Source organism: Myotis nattereri (genome assembly GCF_964212035.1).
Source record: "Myotis nattereri genome assembly, chromosome: Y".
NCBI lineage: Eukaryota > Metazoa > Chordata > Mammalia > Chiroptera > Vespertilionidae > Myotis > Myotis nattereri.
In genome coordinates, this window is record NC_138094.1 from 37,223,725 (window position 1) to 37,241,702 (window position 17,978).

Below are 17,978 nucleotides of genomic sequence, written 5' to 3' on the forward strand. Positions count from 1 at the left end.
GGATTTTTTTAAAGGCCAGATTTAGAGAAACTATGACTCAATTAACATAGAGGAAATTTTATTTTGTTTCATTGAAGATATTACAAAGCCAAAATAAAAACATAATAATAATTGGTGTTGGACTTATAGCACAGATACATGCAAAAAAATTAGTCTAGACCACCAACTTACACCATACACAAGTATAAATTGGGAATGAATAAAGGACTTAAACGTAAGTGGGTAACCATGAAAATCTTAGAAGAAGCAAAATATCAGGCATCTGTCTCAGCAATACCTTTACTGATACAGCTCCTAGGGCAATGGAAACTGAAGAGAAAAGAAACAAATGGGACGACGTCAAATTAAAACACTTCTGCAGAGAAGAAGCGGCCAACAAATACAACAACCACAACAAAACAACAACAACAACAAAACAAGGAAGTCCACTGCCTGGGAGAAGATATTTGCCAATGTTATATCAGATAAGGACCTATTCTCCAAAATTCATACTGAACTCATCCACTAAACAAAAGGAAGATCAACATTCCAATAAAAAACTGGGCACCACCACCACAAAGGCCCCTTCTGACTTATGGTGGCCCAGTTCCTGTGATGATTATTACAGCCACACAGGAGATGGGTATGATGGGGGCATGGCAATTACTGCAACAGCCGATGGGACACCCCTGTAAGAGGTCCTGAGTGTGGTGCTGGCGGCGATCACAGGATACACCATGTACGCAAGAGAGAGTGAATCATGCAGTACAGTAGCTCACCTGATTGGGCACTCGGGGAGTCAGAGGGGAAGCCCCTGTGACAGAAGAATTAGACACTGAAAATAAAAATGATAAGGTACAGACAATATTTTATTGTAAGGAATTTGGCTTCTGTTATTTAAGAATGACAAAAAGCAAATGGTAGGTTTGGGGGAAGCATCAAGAATTGTAGGTACCATTATGAAGTTTCAGGATTGGAGGCAAGGTTTGAATTGTACAAGGTTGCTTCCTAAGTGCTGATTTAAATTACAATATACTTAAATGTTTAAATTTTACATATTGTATTGTTAACATATTCAGAATATAAGCACAACCAACAGACCAACAGAGGCAAGACACTGGGAGTGGGTGACAAGAACAAGAGACTAGAGATAGAGGAAGCCGGAGGGAAGGTCAGTAGAAAAAAAGAAAGAGACATATATATTACTTTTGGTAAAACCTTAAACACTAACATTACAAAAAATTTTCAGAAGAAAGTGTTCTGCAACATGGGATTTCTTGTCTGATTTTACTACAAACACAGAAAAGCAGTCTGTTTGGATGGTGAGTTATATTTATGGCCCTAAATTTCCCAGGGTGTTTATGACCATATGTGCATAAAGTCTTTGAAGTGAACTGCATACAAAATGAAGCAGTGTGTTATTTCGTCATGGCATGCTGCCCTGTTTTCCAGTTAGGGAGGGTAAACAAATGAGGTATTCTCCTTGGAAAACCTAAATGGATAAAAGGATTGAAGAACCTCTGACAAGGCTGCAAAACAAGGATTCCTCCAGCTCTGTGGCCCACACTTTGCACCCTAAGATACTGATAAGGAGCAGGCCGATCCCAGTGGCCCCAGGAGGAAGAGGAGACCTTTGGGAAATGGGAGATGGTGGTGAGCAGCAACAGGGCAATGTGGCGTGGCAGCACAGCAGCCTAGGCCTCAGCATGAGGAAGATTCACAGACACCTGTGGAAAGGAGTATAGGAAGAATATGTCATGCCAGCCCCTGTTGAGGGGCAGGTGGAAAGGCCTGAAGGTGCTGTGGGTGGCCTAGAGGGAGAGTTCAGAGGAGGGGCTGAGGTAATCTGCTTTGACTCTGAGTGACAGTGGACATGTACACTCCCTCCTCCTGCCTAAGCCCCCCTGCCTGAGCTGGAATTGCACTGGCCTTGTTGTACTGGTAGTTCCTGTCTCAGCCACACACCCTGCGGCCCTGGTGTCACAGGCTGTTTCCCTCCCAGCATCCAGGTGTCCCTGTGAGAGAAAAATAATGGCCCAGGAACCTGGCAGCACACCAGGGGAGAGCCCAGGCAGCCCCTCCTCACCCGCCCTGTCAGCTCACTAGGGGCCATCGTCCTCTCATAGTACTTCAGGGGATTGAGCCACAGGTCCTTGCTGATGATCTGGTAGGGCAAACAGACCTGGGTTAGGAGAGCACAGGGACCCGAATAGAATCCCAAGCAGCAGGCGGACACAGGAAGCTGTATGCTGGCATGGCCAGTGACATCCCACCTCAGCAATCCTGCCAGATGCCGCCACACTATGGTCAGAGAACCAGTAGAAGTAGCTGGCGCTGCTGTCCTGGAGCCTGTGGCTGTAGACTTCTCTTTCACAATGCTGGTACCACTGAATGGGAGTGGCACGGGACAACCTGTATCCTGCAGGAGAGAAGTATGTGAAGCTGGGTACATCGCCTTCCATCCCTACCCACCACCAGCTGCAGCCCATGCAGGGAGCCTCCTCTTACCTGTGAGGGTGATGAGATACTCCTTCACAATCACATGGTTGTGGAAGTAGGGGTTGCTGCGGAAGTACAGGCTAATGGTGCAGCAACCCCAGGGATGCCTGACTTCCCTCACCTTCAGAAGGAAAGTGGATCCAGGGAGTGAAATCGTAGCCCAGTGCTGCCGCCTGTAGCTGTTTTCAGGGACAGGCCATATCCCCACCTGCCCTCCACTACTCCTTGGAGCAGGTGCACTTACCTTCAAATCAATCACTTGGCTGAGGATATTTTCATCTTGGACGCTGATCATGGCCGACAACTCTGGGTGGTTGACAAACTGCTTTGGGTCAAGGAGCCTGCAACCTGGGAGCTGGGATGGACCAGCTAGAAAGAGCAGCCTGGCCTGGCCTCTCCTTCCCTTAAGGCCACTCCTTCCACATAAACGGCAGAAAGGGGCACAGCACCACTCTGTTTCCTGACAGACCCTGATGCCCACCAGATTGTTTTGTGCTGAGGGCTTGACAGGCTACACATCACACATTCCTGCTTCTAACTGAAGAATTGGACATAGAGACGGCCTGTAAGGCAGCATTAGTTAGTCCCAGAACAGCCCGTGCAACACAGCCCTGTCTGTGGGCATCAGCCCCTGGTGTATGCGTGCCTCTGCCTTGGAGCTCTGCCCCTGGACCCCCTGGTAATGCTTCTCTGGTGCCTGTACAAGACAGAGGGTGTCTCCAGGATCCTGGGCCAGACCGGGGCACACTGCCCCTAGCTTGTCCTCAATGTTCTTTTCTAGGGGAACCATCCCCGCTTACACCGTTCTCCTGCACTGTCCCATGCTCCTTGTGATCCTGCTCCTCTACCCTCAAGGATACAGCTGTGAGCCAGAACCCAGGGATGCGCCGGATATTGAGGCTTCTCCGTTTGAAATAGGGCTTGAGCCTCTGCCGAGTCCTGCACCTGAGCCGAGAGAAGGCCCTGCTGGCTTGCTCGTTCATGGGCTCCATCTCCAATTGAAGGGCCTGGAGCACCTCCAGAGGGGACCAGGTTTACTTGGCCCTGGGCCCTGACTGGGCCTGCTCCTGCTGCACTGGCTCCTCTTCTTCTGGATTTGCTTTGGCCTTGGACTGAGGCTCCACCTCTCCCACCTGTTCCACTGCCTCCATGGTGCACTTCCCCTCCCCCTGCAGGACAAACTGCTCCCCTGCAATTAATTGCTCCTCCATCCACCCCTCCTCCTGGTTGTCACTCCCTTGCGGGTCACCTGGATCCTGTGCCTCTAGCCTCAGCTCTTCACTCACCACCTCCCCCTGCTTCGCCACCTGCAGATCTGGGAAAACCTCCTCACCTGCCCACTTGGCCTGCCATGGCACCACCTGCAGAAGGCCCTCGGTCCACAGGATAAACTGAGCCTGTGCCTGGAACACCTCCCCCAGGCCCTCCTTGTCTTCCCCTTGCTCCTCACTCTGGGTTCCCTGCTGCACCTCACTCTCCTCTCCCTGCATACACTGCTCTGCAGCCACCCAGTCCTCCCCTCTCCCTCACTCAAGATCTAGCCAAACTTCTTGCCTGCATCCAACCTCAGCTCCAGGATCACAGCCTCCCTCACCTGCATGAAATCCTCCCTCTCCAGCCCTATAGCTTTCCTCCAAACCTCCTGTGTCCTTGTGTCCTGGCTATAACCACTTTCCTGCACATTTGTGAAGCTAAAAGCCTTCTGGATCATCCTGCTTGCCCTGTCCTTCCTGGTGCAATGGCCCTGGGGAGCCCTGTGAATCCTCAGGCGCCCTGCAGCTGAAGGCCCCCTAGTGGAACTGAGAGGAAGCGCGCTGCCCCCAGGAGCCCCTCAGTCTCCCAACACAGCCTGACTCTGGATGCCCCATGGCTCTGAGACTGGTGCTGTGAAGGAGCAGGTGGTGCAGAGCCTGCTGAGTCCAGGCAAGGTGCTTGCTCACTGGTGCATGCAACCAGGCCCTGGTGTGCTGACTGGGTGCACACTGGGCTCATGCACAGGCGCTGGTCATGTGAACATGTGGTACAGAAGGCACCTGGCCAGGCCCAGCCTGCTGTTTCTGGTTGGGCTCCTCAAAAGCCTCCTCCAATCACGGACGGGGCAGTGGGTGTCACCCTGCGCAACCCCGCCCCTCACTCAAAGCTCTGGTGTAAGTAGATGGTAACTCAGAGATATCCTCTTATCTCTTCATTAGCCAGAAAACGGAGATTCTGAAAGCTTAGAATCTTGACCTGACTGAAAAGAAGGAAGAAATGGTGGAACTTGAAAATGACTTCAGGTTTTCTCACTGTGCTGAATGAAGTCAAACACTGCTGCAGTGAAATATTTTACCCGTTGTTCTCCCCGCATGAACTACAATAATAATGTGCTTTGTGTTGACATTTACTGCTGTGTTGCTGACAATTACCTGGAAGAGAAGTTAAGGGGATTCAATGGGTTGGAAAAAGTTGAGCTAAATCCGAAAGCAGGTCTAATTAAGCAAGTTTATTCTCTATCTAAAGACACACACACACACACACACACACACACACACACACACACACATATTTATATGGCTAAGGTGACTCGTACATGTGCCATACGTTTGAAGCTCTTGCTGGCGCCAATTGCATGCATGTGTTTCAAATCATCCTTGTCAACCTGAATTTGGTTGACACTGCTATTATAGAGAAAGGGCAAATAGCAGTACTAAAATATTTCTTCTACTTAATCTCCTTTCAATGGGCACAAATCCATGCACCTGGCCACTGGTATTCTAATAGTGGCAAGATATCATCCGTGAATACTAATATTCTATTGGGCCAGGACATGCCAAATTGGTCACACATATCTATATATATAAAAGCGTAAGCGACATTATGAGTGGTTGGTACAATGCACACCGACCACCAGGACGCAGACGCTCAACACAGGAGCTTCCCCCAGGTGGTCAAGGCTCTCCCACAGCGAGAGCATCACTCAGCCAGAAGGCGGGCTAATGGCTGGAAAGTGCAGCTGTGACAGCCTGAGCCTCTGCTGCCTATGTGACAAGGCTACGAAGCAGTGGTGGCAGGTGGAGTGGGGCCTGGATGAGCGGGAACAGAGCACCTGGCTCCAGCTTGGGCTCCTGCCCGGCTGCCTGCCGTTTCGTGCACTGCTACATCCCTCAGGAGGTGTCAGACCTAACCTGGCAGTCCCACATCTCCCAAGGGGTCCCAGATTGTGTGAGGGCGCAGACCAGGCTGTGGGACGCCACCGGTGCTTGAATTTCGTTCACTGGGCTTCTAGTCATTTTATTATTTATCACCGATTTAGCATGGTTCTCTTCTAATGCTGAATAAGTTAAAGGTATAAGCTGAATTTTGGTAATGATGGCCATTGAGATTTTACTGCTCTTTAGCGGTATTATTTAATGGCTTATATGAAGGGCACTAATCTCCCTCAAAATATGAGAAATACGACATGTCCCACAAACAGTACTATGCTTCAGTGCTAATTCTTTTCACTAATGCCCCTAAGTGAGCCTTTCACTAATTTTCTTTGCTCACTAGCTCATCCAAAATTGAAATGGGCAGGCTGCTTGTCTATATTCAAGTGCAGAGGCATATTCTTCTTAACTACACTGATGCTATCAATACTTTCAATTTTACAACATAATTTATAGTGAGGGTCTCTATGTTAGACTTTAAAACATCTCTTTACTAATATGAATAAGTCACTTTTACCTTATTTCTTCACAACTATCTGCACGCTCTGATTTAGCAACTTTCAATACCTGACTCTTTCAAGTGTCCCTTTCCACCCTTCTTTTCATTAAAAACAGGCCATCTGAAACCACACTGATCACTTTTCAGCCTGTTGTGATAATTCAGACATTCCTTGGGTTACGTTGGACTCGAAGTACATAAGTTTTGTGGTTACGTTGCCATTCCCCATTTATTTATTAAAAAAAAAAAAGTTTGAGCATTTCTACGTATGTACATATGTGCTTTATGTTTTCTTATTATTCATTTACCCCAAGAAAGGTCAGCAATTGTTATCTTTCTTTTAATTGTTTTTTAACTGTTGCACGCCATTACTGCAGTGTATGTGTGCTCCCTGTGAGTGACATACGTGCTTATGTAGGTGGGTTCTGACTTCCGCGAATATTGCATTACATCACACTGCAGGAACGTGTCAACAATGTAACGCGAGGAACTACTGTACTTGTATCCTGTTGATTAAGATGTAGTTATTTGGTCTCCATATTTCTTCAATACATATATGGTTGTTGGAAGTACAAATTATATCTTTATATATAAGGGTGTTAATTAGAATTTTCAATCAAAAAAAATAAATGCCTTGTCCTTACAAATAGATCTGGCCTTATAATTGAATGGCCTAATACATATTAGAGTAGGACACGACTACCAAAGTTTCTCAGAAGAATATGGGTTGAAATGAAGAGTATATCCTGCCTACCCCTACTTGAAACAAGAGCCTTAGTTGAGCTCCATCATGATCCAAACAGAAACAGAAACAGTAAGAGACATGGCAGGTTTCTGTTACTATATGCCTACAGAGCATGTCTCAGTGCACATTTCCTGACGGTGCTATTGTTCAGAGTGTGCACTCACAGGACATTAGGGCCTTCATGCACAACTCCATCCTGAAACCACATGAAAAGGAGCGTATTGGACAAGAATGTTAGCAGGGACTTTACAATGCAGAGGGATTCTGAAGAAGATTGAAAAAGGTGGCAGAACCCTAGCCAGTTTGGAACAGTGGACAGATCACCGACCTTCATACTGAAAGGCCCCAGTTTCGATTCAGGTCAAGGGCACTTGCCTGAGTGGCGGCTCAATCTCCAGTCTGGGGCTTGCGGGAGGGAGCTGATCAATGAATCGCTCTCATCACTGATGTTTCTAACTCTCACTTGCTCTCTGTTTCTCTCTGAGATAAATAAAAATATATTTAAAGAATGGTGGCAGAATCATGGATGATGCAGGGACATGCTCCCAGGAACAAACTGATATTCCAACTGAAATACAGAACAACTTCCTGAATAATCAATGGAAAACTCACAGGAGAGAACCCTGACACCCGAGGACCGAAGGTGGAGGCCACTTAGACACTGGTAGGAGGAGAGGAGGCTTGAAGGGGCGGGCCTGACACCCACAGACAGCAACTGAAGTCTCGGAGAGATATCTCAGCTGTGGAGGACTGCCACTGAGAACTCTGGGTCTAATCCCCAAGCTGGGCCTCCTAGCAGAGAGCACCAGAACTGAGGAGGGTACCCATATAACCTGTGGATGTGAATAGCAGCAGGGCACTGTCTGTCAGGGAGAGACAGCTAGAAATTCAGCTATCCTCTTAAAGGGCCAGCGCACAAATTTCCCTGTGGAGCCACACAGCTTGTGCCCTGGCAAAGGGAGGGTGAAGTGGACTGGAGCTGTGAGGGTAAAAGCCAGAACTGGGGAGTCAAGGGTTTCAGCACAGAAGACAGACACTTCAAGCTTCCTGGGAGGAGTCATTTCCTCATGCAGCAGAGAAAATCTTTCCCATGCAGACATTTGCCTTTCCTGGAGGAGAGACAATTAACAAACACTACTGGGAAACACCTTGCCCTGAGGACACTTAAGAGATTATAAATAATAATTAACCTCCACACAGAGGAAACTGCCCCACCCTGTTGAAAAAAACTCTTGCTATAACCTGAGGACCATTGCCTTGGAGGCAAGTTAAGTTGGAATCCTATCAGTCTATAGACAGAGGAGGTCTCTGGAGGCTTTGAGTCTTTGCCTGATCTAATTAGTCAGAAACATCCTTTAACAATGTTCTGCACTAGAGACTGAGAGGCACAGAGGATCTACCTAACTTGTCACCACAAACCCACACAGAAAGCCAGAAAGAGGAAATAAATAAACAATCCTCAAATGAGAGAACTGGAGATTTATCCAGATAGAGAGAGAGATGAAGCACAGAGAAGACATTTATCTGAATCTGACTTTAGAGTTATGAAGGAAAAAGAGCTCAACAGCATGAAAAAAGATATAGTGACTATGAAAAGAAGAACAGTCCTAGATATAAAATGACATAATACAAATAAAGAACATATTAGAAGAAATAGGCAGATATTAGGGAAAGCTGAGGATCCAATCACTGATTTAGAACAGAGTTAAAAATATCATCCAATAAAAAAAAGACAGAAAAATTAAGATTTAAAACAAACAAACAAACAAACAGGAGGACCACTTACATAACAGTATTAGAATAGCCAGTGTGCCAAAAGAGGAAGGAGGGGAGAAAGGCATAGAGAAGGTCTTTGAAGAAACAATGGCAGAACACTTACCTAACCTGGTAAAGGAAAATCCCACACAAGATCAAGAGCCAAAGAGAACCCCAAAGAAGAAGTACCCAAACAAACCCGTGACCAGACACATCATAATTTAAATGCCAAAAATTAAAGACAAAGACAGAATCTTCAAGGCAGCAAGACAAAAGAAAACTGTTAGCTACGAAGGAGTTCCCATAAGGCTGACTCCTGATCTCTCATCAGAAACTCTACGGGCCAGAAGAAGATGGCATGAAGTACTCAAGTTAATGGAAAGCAAGGATCTGAGACCAAGATTACTATATCTGGCAATTCTTTCATTCAACATAGACGGTCAAATACAGAGCTTCCTAGAAAGAAAAAGGCTGAAGGAGTACATCATCTCCAAGCCAGCTTTACAAGAAATGCTACAGAGATTGCTGTAATGAGAAGGAGAAACAGAGACAGAAACTTAGCCACACAGAAAAGAAATGGAAAGAAATAAATACCTATGAATAATAACCCTAAATGTAAATAGGTCAATGCTCCAATCTAAAGGTGTAGTGGAGCCAAATGGATACAGAAACATGATGCAAGTATATGCTGTCTACAGGAGCACCACCTCAAAACAAAAGACACACCCAGGATGAGAGTGAAGGAATGGGAAAAATTTCCATGCAAATGGAAAAGAAAAAAAAGGCCAAAGTAACAATACGCATATCAGACAAAATAGACTTTAAAATAAAGGCCATCACAAGAGACATAAAGGTCAGTGCATGATACTAAAGGGACCAACCAACAAGACGATATAATTCTAGTAATTATATATTCAGCCAACATAGGAGCACCTCAATATATATATCTCAAACAAACAAACAAAAAATCAAAACAAACAAAAATTCTAGAAGACTTTAACAGAGAGTGTGACAAAAGGACAGTGACAGTAAGGGACATTTATCACCCCTCTGACATCACTGGATAGATCTTCCATATGAAAAAATAACAAGGATGCAGAGCCTCTAAAGGACACACTGGATCCATTAGATTTAATTGACATTTTAGAATAGCGGTTCTCAACCTGTGGGTTGCGACCCCTTTGTGGGTCGAATGGCCCTTTCACAGGAGTCGCCTAAGTAAAGGGTGTCCCACAATTCACGCAAGAAGTAATTTTGATAGAAAACAAGGTTTATAATTAAAAACTGTACATTTTTATTGATTCATAAAGAAAGTAAAAGAACTGCACTTGGAAAACTACAGGACATTGAAATGGACATAAAGATATCAACCAATGGATTCATATACCATGTTGAAGGGTTGGTAGACTTAACTTCATTAACATCTCCATACTACCCAAGGCAATCTATAGATTCATTGTAATCTCCATTAATATACCAACAGAATATTGCACAGACACAAAAAAATCCTCGAAAAAATTCAAATGGAGTAAAAATAGTCTGAGGAAGAAGAAAAAAGTTGGCGGGCTCACAATACCAGATATTAAGCTTTATTATAAAGGCACCATTCTAAAAACTGCCTGCTACTGGCACTAGAAAAGACATATACTCCACTGAAACAGAACAGAGAACCCAGAAGTGGACCCAAGTCATTACGCTCTATTATTAATTTACAAAGGAGGCAAGAGCATACAATGGAGTCAAGACAGTCACTTCAATAAATGTTAGGAAAATTAGAAAGATACATGCAAAATAATGAAACTAGACCACCAACTTACACCATTCACAAAAATAAACTCAAAATGGATGAAGGACTTAAACATCAGATGAGAACCTATAAAACAAACTTATAAGATTGCCTATGTAGCAATATATCAGATATGTCTTCGCAGTATCTTTATTGATACAGCTCCAAAGGCAATGCACACAGAGGGTAAAATAAACAAGTGGACTCCGTCAAAATAAAAACCTTCTGCACAGCAAACAAAATCCTGAACAAAACAACCAGAAAGCCCACTGCATAGGGAGAACATATTTGCCAATGGTATCTCGGATAAGTGTTGAATCTCCAAAGTTTTCAGGGAACTCACACAAATTAACAATAGGAAGATAAACAATCCAATCAAAACATGGGCAAAGGACCTAAATTAACACTTTTTAAAAGGAGACCTATAAAAGGCCAAGAGACATACGAAAAATGCTCAAAGGCACGAACAGTCCAAGAGATGCAAATCAAAACGACAATGAGGTACCATCTACACCTGTCAGAATAGCTGTCAGAAAAATATCAACAAACCACAAGTGCTGGTGAGGATGCAGAGAAAAAGCAACCCTTGTGCACTGCTGGTGGGAATGCAGACTGCTGCAACCACTGTGGAAAACCATATAGAGATTTCTTAAAAAATTAAAAATGGAGCTCCCCTTTGACCCAGTGTTCTCTCTTCTAGGTATATATCCCAAGAAATGAGAAAGGCCAATCAGGAAAGATATATGCAACTGTATGTTCATACGAGCCCAATTTACAATAGCTAAGATTTGGAAAAAGTCTAAATGCCCATTAGCAGATGCACGGATGAATAAACTGTGGAACATCTACACAATGGAATACTCTACTGCTGTAACAAAGAATGAACTCCTATAATTTGAAACAGCATGGATGGACTTGGAGAGCATTACACTAAGCAAATTAAGCCAGTCAGAGAACAATAAATATCACATTATCTCACTCATTTGTGGAATATAATCAACAACATTAGCTGATGAACAACAAGACATCCAGACACAAAGAAGCATTGATCACACTGTCAAACCTCAGAGTAAAGTGCTGGAGGCAAAGACCAACAGTAGTATGTGTGTGTGTATGTATACGTGTGTGTGTGTGTGTGTGTGTGTGTGTGTGTGTGTGTGTGTGTATGTATGGAGGGCTAATGAACTTTGACATGAACTTTGATATTCAGCAGGGCTGAAAATCAGCATTATATTACACGGCTGTTGGCAAAATGGCTGAAGGCAATCTTGCTAACCTGATAATTAAACTTTACTACTGATATGCCTGTTTGCTTTGCTAAAGGGCATATATGAGAAACCTACAGCCAAGTAAATGAAAGCTGATGGGTGCTGCATTTCAGAGAGCCTCTCCCCAAGAGAAAACGGTCGCCGCCTGGCTCCCCAATGCCTTCTAAATTTATAGTGTTGTCTAGTGTATTCATTTGTGTGCAGCTCCTTTCCCAGATCCTGAATCATTGCAGCAAAAGGTTGCAACATTCTGGCGCCCAATGTGGGACATCTGGAGAAGAAGTCTCACCAGAGCAAAAAAAGAAGACTGTCAAGGGCATGTACCTTGGTTGCGGGGGGACTGTGCAGGAGGCAGCTGATTGATGTTTCTCTCTCATTGATGTTTCTAACTCTCTATCGCTCTCCCTTCCTCTCTGTTAAAAATCAATAAAAATATCTTAAAAAAAAACACAAAAAAACTCATTCAAGCATTAAATCTCACCATTAATAAGACACGATAAGTAAAAAGATAGTTTTACTTAATCTGTATGCATTACAGCATTGGCCAGCATATCTCTCTCCTATTGGTATTCCCGAAAAGAAACCAAGTTTGTAGCTCTATTTAAAAGAAAGAAAAAGGCTTTTAAAAGAAACTCCATAACTGTGGCCTAGAATTTTCTCTGGAAGAAGAAACGGAAGGAGATTCCCTTCAAATATCTAGAAAACTGAATATAAAAATAAATGTATCAGGCCTCAAAAAGAAAACAATTTGAATTATGCTTTCCTAAAAAAAATTATGTCAATATACTGAAAGACTGATAGCAGAAATCCAGTTAGTGTCATTTACTGTCCCCACCCAATGAGAAAGGAAGATAGGAAATAAGCCTTGTTTTAGACTGATTTAAATTAGCAAATGAAAATAAAAGAATATTCAGGGGAACATAGTTGGAATAGGCAGAAACCTATTCCTGGAGAAGTCACTGTTTTTACTGATAGTTCATCTCATGGTAAAGCTGCTTATACTGCAATGAATTCAGACCAAGTCATGCAGACCAGTCATACTTCTGTGCAAAGAATCGAATTAGAAACGATCAAGGCTGACTTGCAGCATTTGCAAAAGCCTCTTCATATTCTCTCTTTATCTACTTATGCTGCAGGCTTGGTAAACAGAACTGCAACTACTCAATTTAAATGGCTCAATGACCAAAGCCTTTCTATACTATTTGAACAAGTCCTGGTCCTTTAACAAAAGGAAATGAATATGCCTGTCAGTTAGTTATTTTATTAAACAAGTCACAGAATTTCACAAGCTTTTACATCAGCCTGCCATAATATTGTACAGCCGGTAAAACAGATTATGAAGAAATGCCCTCCTTGCATGTTACATCTACTACAAGGGCTCTAAAATCCCAACTTGGAAAACAAAAGTGGCGGAATAGTGAAGACATCTCTTGTAAGTAGACCACACCAAGCCTTAATTACTTTAAATTTTACCCTTGTAATGCTGATGGCAAGACACCCTTAGAATTACACTGGTGTCAGAATAAGCCAAAGCAAAATGGTCTGGTTAAATGGAAAGGTACCGAGTCTGGTTTAAGGAAGGGTCCCTTTATTAATCTTTGGTCAAGGATATGCTTGTGTATTTCCAGAAAACTCCTCCAAGCCTGTGTGGATTCCTGCAACATGAATCTGAGAGAGGAACTGACCAAACTACTCCAACTACAGATAGCAGTGCCTCAAGCAACATGCTGAGGAGACAGAGGAGAAACATCTAGAGATAGGGGATGGTGACCATGCCTTGCCACGCTAGCAGTCATCAGCTGTGCCTAGGTGCTGGTGGCTCTTGACAAAGCCCAAAGTGGTCAGACCTGCATTGTCATTTCTCACCGTTTGCCCACCATCCAGAACTCGAACATCATTGCTTCCATGTCACAAGGGAAGAGTGACTGGAAAGGGACCCATAAAGAACTGATAGCCTAAAAAGAAGCCTACTATGGACAAATTCCTTAAATACCTGAAAACGATATTTAAAAGGACATGAAAGAACTCAATCCTTTTCATTGAATCTCCTTACATTTGCTTTTTAGAATAACCAATATTGTCTCTCTTTCCTGTTCTTCTATGTTTTCTTCCAGTCTGAAGAAGCAGAATCACAAGTCTTAAAAGAATCTGAGCCCAGAAGATGGCATTCACCTTTCTACATTAATTAAGAAAACAAAAAGGGGGAAATGATGGGGTAAAGACCAAAAGTAGTTAACATATCAATGGGAGAAGTCCCACAGAAGGCGAATGGACTTTGATGTTCAGCATGGCAGAAAATCAGCATTTTGTTATCCTGTTGTGGGAAAAATGGCTGAAGGCAACGTCCTACCATGAAAATTCTTCTATTGTTTACCAAACTTTACCATTGATATGTCTGTTTGCTTTGCTAAAGGACAAATGTGTATTCAAGTAAATAAAAGCTATTTTCTCCTGGGCTTCAGAGTGCCTCTCCATTAGAGAAAAAAGCCCACAGTACACAAAAAGAAAGAGATAATAAAGGTAAGGTCAGAACAGAAATAAATGACATAGGGATGAAAAAAAAATAATACAAAAGATCAATGAAACCAAGAGCTGGTTCTTGGAAAGAATAAACAACATTGATGAACCTCTAGTCATGCTCAGCAAGAAACGAAGAGAGAGCACCCAAAAAAAAAACAAAAAAAGAAATGAGAGAGGTGAAGTAACAAACGACCCCACAGATATACAAAGGATTGTAAAAAATTACAATGAACAACTCTACTACAACAAACTGGACAAGCTCAATAAAATGGACACATTCCTACAAAAAGACAAGCTTTCAAAACTCAATCAGGAAGAAGCAAAAATCCTGAACAGACCGATAAATACTGATAAAATTGACACAGTAATCAAAAAGCTTCCAAAAAACAAAAGCTCTGGACCAGATGGCTTCACAGGGGAGTTTTACCAAACATTCAAAGAAGAAGTAAAACCAAACTTTCTCACACTATTTCAAATATTTCAAGTGGATGGCATACTTCCAAGCTCTTTTTAAGAAGCCAGCATTACCATAATCGCAAAGCCAGAAAAAGACACTACAAAGAAAGTGACTTACAGGTCAATATTCCAGATGAACATTAATGCTGCAATCCTCAACTAAATTCAGCAAACTGGATTCAGCATTGCATTAGAAAGATCATACACCATGACCAAGTGGGATTTATTCCAGGGATGCAAGGATGGTACAAAATCTGCAAATCAATGAACGTGAAACATCACATAAACTATTTGAGGGAGAAAAACCACACAATCATATCAATTGGTGCAGGAAACGCATGTGACCAAGTGCAACAGCCTTTTCTGATAAAAACACTCAGCAAAGTAGGAACAGCAGAATCATCCTTCCACATAATAAAAGCCTTATATGACAAACATACAGCCAACAACATACTCAAAGTGCAAAACAAAAACCATTTCCCTCTAGGACAGGAACAAGACAGGGACGCCCACTTTCATCACGCCTGTTCAACACAGTACTGGAAGTCCTAGTCAGTGCGATCACACAAGAAAAAGAAATAAATGGTTCCCAAATTGGAAAAGAAGAAGTAAATTGTCATTATTTGCAGATGACATGATACTGTACATAGAAAACCACAAACACTCCTTCAAAAATTTAATAAACTTAGTAAATGAATTTGGCAATGTTGCAGACTACAAAATTAACGCCAAGAAATACATGGCATTTTTACACACCAATAGTGAACTTACAGAAAAGGAGATTAAAAAAAGAATCCTATGTATCATCCCACCAAAAAAATTAAGACACCTAGGAATAAATTTAGCTAAGGACGTAAAAGACCTACACTCAGAAAACTAGAAGATGTTGAAAAAAGAGACAGAGGAAGACATAAACAGATGGAAGGACATACCTTGTTCATGGATTGGTAGAAACAACCCCATTAAAATGGCTATACTACCCAAAGCAATCTATATGTTCAATGCACTCCGCATTAAAACACCAACAGCATATTTCACAGACCTAGAATGATCTCTCCAAAAATCCATCTGTAATGAAAAAAAAGACCCTGAGCCCAAACAGGTTTGGCTCAGTGGATAGAGCGTCGGCCTCCGGACTGAAAGGGACCTGGTTCGATTCCGATCAAGGGCATGTACCTTGGTTGGGGGCACATATCAAGTAGGGGGTGTGCAGGAGGAGGCTGATCTATGTTTTTCTCTCATTGATGTTTCTAACTCTCTATCCCTCTCCTTTACTCTCTGTAAAAAATCAATAAAATATATTTAAAAAACAAACAAACCCCAAAGAGCTGCAGCGATTCTGAGAAAGAAGAGCAAAGTAGGAGGGATCTCAGTACCAGATATCAAGCTGTTTTACAAAGCCACTGTTCTCAAAACTGCCTGACACTGGCACAAGAATAGACATATAGGCCAATGCAATAAAACAGAGAACCCAGAAACCAATCCAAACCAATAAGCTCAATTAATATTTGACAAAGGAGGCCAAAACATACAATGGAGTTAAGACAGTCTCTTCAATAAATGGTGCTGGGAAATTTGGTCAGACATATGCAGAAAATGAAACTAGGCCACCAACTTTCACCATGCACAATAATAAGGTCAAAATGGATAATGACTTAAACAGAAAGCTGGAAACCAGAAAAATATATAGAGGAATCCATAGGCAGCAGAGTCTCAGATATATGCTGAAGCAATCTCTTCACCAACGCAGCTCCTGGGGCAATGGAAAATAAAGTTAAAGTAAACAAATGGGACGACATCAAAATAAAGGCTTCTTCATAGCAAAAGAAACCATCAACAAGACAACAACAAAGCCCACTGCATGGGAGAACATATTTGCCAATGTTCTCTCTGATAAGGGTTTCATCTCCAACATTTACAGGGAACTCATACAACTTAACAAAAGGAAGATAAACAACCCAATCACAAAAATGGGCAACGGACCTAAATAGATACGTTTCCAGAGAGGACAAAAGGAAGGCCAAGAGACACATTAAAACATGCTCAGAGTCACTGATCACCCAAGAGATGCAAATCAAAAGGACAAGGAGGTACTACTTCACAGCTCTCAGAATGGCTATCACCAACAAATCAACAAAGGGCGAGTGCTGGTGAGGATGGGGAGAAAAAGGAACCCTCCTTCACTGCTGGTGGGAATGCAGACTGGTGCAGCCACTATGGAGAAGAGTATGGAGTTTCCTCAAAAAACTAAAAACGGAACTCCCATTTGACGCACTGATCCCACTTCTAGGAATATATCCCAGGAACCTAGAATTACCAATCTGAAAGGATGCATGCTCCTCTATGTTCACTGCAGCACAAGTTCCAATAGCTAAGGTTTGGAAACAGCCTAAGTGCTGGTCAGCAGATGAGTGGGTTAAAAAGCCGTGGTACATCTACACACTGGCATAGTACGCTGCCACAAAAAAGGAAGGGGCACTGACCATGTGCAACAGCATGGATGGAGCTGGACAGCATTATGCTAAGCAAAGCTAGTCAGTCAGTGAGTCCGAGAAAGAGAAAAATCACATGACCTCACTCATCTGTGGATTATAATGAACAACATAAACCAATGAACAAAAACAGATCCAGAGACAGAGAAGCATGGATCAGACCATCACCCTCAGAGGGAAGGTAGGGGAGGGTGGGGCTAAGGGGGAGAGATCAACCAAAGGACTTGTATGCATGCCTATAAGCCTAGCCAATGGACGCAGACACCAGGGGGTGAGCGTGAGGGCATGCTTGCGGGGTGGGGGTGGGGGTGTGGGGGGAGTGGGGCATAAGAACACATATGTAATACCTTAATAAGTAATAGGAATGAAAAGGAACCCAGGAACATATCATCAGGTGAGAATTCACACACTCACACTCACGCACACTCAGGCACCCGCACACTCACACCAGGAGAGGGCTCTGCCGCTCTCAGTGGAAGTCACCTCTTATCTCCCAGCCTGACCACCGCTTTCTCACCAGCTGAACCAGAGGACAATGATGAGTGACGGCCCTGGTGCTCTGCGGAAAGCGACCTCTCCCTCCCGGACACTTCCCACCGTCCAGCAGCCACTTTTGTGCGCCCTCTCTGTCCCCCACGCCCTGAGCAGGGCTGGGCTGGCCTGAGAGCCCACAGACTTGAGGACCCAGATCCTGGGGGTGTTGGAGCCGGGGCCTGTGCGGGCCCCCTTGGTCAACTGCAAACTCGGCCAGCTGAGGTCACACAATAAAGGCCAACGCCAGAGTTCCATGAATT